Below are 3,113 nucleotides of genomic sequence, written 5' to 3'. Positions count from 1 at the left end.
TTTTAAGGAGCGCAGACCCGCACACAAGGGAGCGCATCTACGCCCCTTGAAGATACCCCTAGCGCATCAAGGGGCGCAGAAGCGCAGCTGCGCTAGAAATCTAGCGCAGCCGCGCTAGGCATTTTCCATTTTAAATTTTTTTTTTACGAATTTATTTACACATTTTTTTGCTGATGCGTTTACGCATTAATGTTGAGATTAGTGAACTCGGGTTCCCACATTCGGTGGTATCAGAGCATAAGTTTCTTGGACTGAGATAGAAGTTAGTGAGGGGGGTGATCGAGTTCGTTTGATTTATTTATTTCGCATGAGATTGAATTCTTTATTTGATTATATGAATTTCATGCTAGCATGCTTTATTGTTCTATAATTATATGACACTACAAGAAAAAAGAAATAGACAACTGATTTTATCCTTTGTTGTAGGGGGTTAAAAACTATTGTAACTGATGGTGTTGTTAAAAGTACGCCCCTCCGACAACAGATTTTATACGTTTAGAGGCATACTTTTAATAACTCCATCAATTATAACAGTTTTTAACCCCCTACGATAATTTTATCCGTTGTCTTTCTCCATATAAAAAACAAAAAAAAATTTAAAAAATAATATACAAATTTCAATATTATAAATCAACCAAAATTTAAAATATGAAAAATTAAATTTAATATACATTTTTTCAGTATTACAAATAACTCGAAATTAGAATTCTGATTCAATACACATCGGAACACCGAAATATCAAATATAAAAGTCTAAAAAATCGAAAAAAACCCATTTCATATAAGATGAAATGGTGGAGAATTGGCGTTGATATTGTTATATATTTCAGCTAAACAGATTGATTATGATTTCACTGAACATTACTAACACCAAAAGAAAAGCAAATTTCGAGCTAAGAACGGCATTCAACGAATAAAATGTGAAGGTGGGTTTTGATCTTAAATACTTCTGTCAATTCATAAATAAATTAAACAGTTAGAAGAGCAATTCTCAATCGAGAAATAACATTATGGTTGCCACAAAAACTAAAAGACAAATGAATAAACAATTAAAATGATGAACAACTAATGACAAAACCAATTTTTTCCTATTAACCATATCGACAAGTCACAGTGATCCGTGTAAGAAAATCCAAACAAGTGCATAACCAACAAAATCATAGCATTTCGTGTCTGCCTATATGCAACCTTGATTTTAATACTTTTGAGCACAAAGTTTGCATGTAAAAAAAACAAAAGGCACCAGAAAAACTATTTACTCAAAAACCGTGTTAAAGTTGTGTATTAAATTCATAAAGCAAGATATGCATACTCCCCTTCAGACTTGGAAAAACTTGACAAGGAAGTGGTCTAATTCTCAAAGTTGCCAATATTTCTACAATGGGTCAACGGAATTCACAGTAGCCAAGCCAGCAAAGACCACAAGAGAGTCCAAAAGAAAGGTGCGCATATCCAACAAACAAGTAGTAAGACTTGGCCTTAGGGTTAATGTATACCAGTACTGATAATCACATAAAAGAGACATTTATCCGATGAAAAAATAATGGCTAGTGTAAATAAGATGACAAAAATTAGTGAAATCACATTAAAGGATGGGAAGGGAAAACTTACAGTATTGAAATCAAATTCCTTGAGTATGTCCTCTACAACTGCGTGAAATTTCTCTCTGATGGGCTCTTTCTTGGCACTTTTCCTACTATTCCCCTTACCTATTCCTAAAAAGACCAAAAAATTTGAAGTATCAAACCGCAGTCAATGCTTAAACAATTGGAACAAGGCACATACTATAATCTAAAAAAACATGAAAATCAAGAGAGTTATATTAGTTTCAATTTAATATTGCCCCTATTAGAGATCACATTAAAATTTGGGATGTTTTCTAAATTATTTGTATTGTAGTGCGCATGCAATTAATAATTAACTATCCCACCAATATATCAACAATAGAAGCACTTGCGTTTGAACTGAAAACACAAGCCCTGCATCAGTAAGAGTTTCTTCTCATGGTATTTGAGCATTATTATAAAAAGATGAATTGGAAGACTTGGTCGAGTTTTTCTTACTCGAGGATTTATCCTTTGCAGGTATAGTGCCATCACTCTTCTTTTCAGATTGAAGTTTCTTACTTGAGGACGTCTTTCGTTTACTTCCTGATTCAGCTTCAGCTACGCCTTTCTTCAATTTTGAACTGGAAGGTTTTTTGGTCGATTTATCAGGGGTCCTAGAGACATATGCAGAGGTTCCTTTGCTGACAGACTTGAACTTCTCCCCAGTTTTTTTGAAACTAAGATTAAAAATACTCCCGAAACTTCAATAAATGAAATGAACAAACTGCAGTAAAAAAGTTTTATTAGTCCATAGTCCTTATAAACTTACTGACTGAATAAATCTTAGATCCATACATCGCCTTTCCCAACTAAATAAAAAATGGCAACCAAAGACAAGATATGGAGAAGAGGCTCAAGCAGGCAGTTGAATCTTTTGAAGGAAAACACTTAAATAATTCAATCATATAGAATATCAATCAAATTCTAAGACATACGCAGAGTAGAACTAACCTTTCTAGATCTGCTGGATGCCAAATCAGCAGAACTTGAGGTTTTATTTGCTGATTCATTACTCTTTCGCTTCTTTTTCTTCAGAGATCAAGAAGAAAAACGAAAAAAATCATGTAATTGCACCATCCTCCCACGCAAAACAGAAAATTAAGTTTGCTTCTTATCTACTGGATTTGCTAGTTGTTTGGTCTGTTCAGCCAGCGAGAACTTCCATGAGACCAAAAGAACTCAACCCTTGAGTTGACGTATGTTCATTCTAACACCCAGTATTTTTAGTACCTAAATTCGCATGCATAATTAGGGATTTTATTTATTTAGAATTTTAGATTATGGGTTAAATAATTATGTGAAATTATTTGTGCATGTTTTAAGTTATTTTTAAGCATTTAACCCATAATTAGTGATTTTCATGATTTATTGGAATTTAATTATTTTATCGCGTAGACGGGAACGTGGACGGACGAGATGACAACTTTCTACCCAAATTATTTTATGAGTCTTTTAGGAGCCCAAAAATATTATTTTGAGTTTTATTTCCTCAAAATTATCAGTATT

The 3,113-nt window shown here is 33.2% G+C and overlaps 1 long non-coding RNA gene across 1 annotated transcript; it reads right to left on the bottom strand.

Annotated features, from left to right (window-relative positions):
• Positions 1-682: 682 nt before the first annotated feature.
• LOC140885203 (uncharacterized) lies at positions 683-2,730 on the bottom strand. The gene is made up of 3 exons (XR_012150839.1): positions 2,559-2,730; positions 2,064-2,331; positions 683-1,715 (listed from the first exon to the last, which is right to left on the bottom strand). It is a non-coding gene; the product is annotated as an uncharacterized lncRNA (long non-coding RNA).
• Positions 2,731-3,113: the final 383 nt, after the last annotated feature.

This window comes from Henckelia pumila, chromosome 2, assembly GCF_033568475.1.
Source record: "Henckelia pumila isolate YLH828 chromosome 2, ASM3356847v2, whole genome shotgun sequence".
Classification (NCBI taxonomy): Eukaryota; Viridiplantae; Streptophyta; class Magnoliopsida; order Lamiales; family Gesneriaceae; genus Henckelia; species Henckelia pumila.
This window is presented reverse-complemented; position numbering and strand designations above follow the sequence as displayed.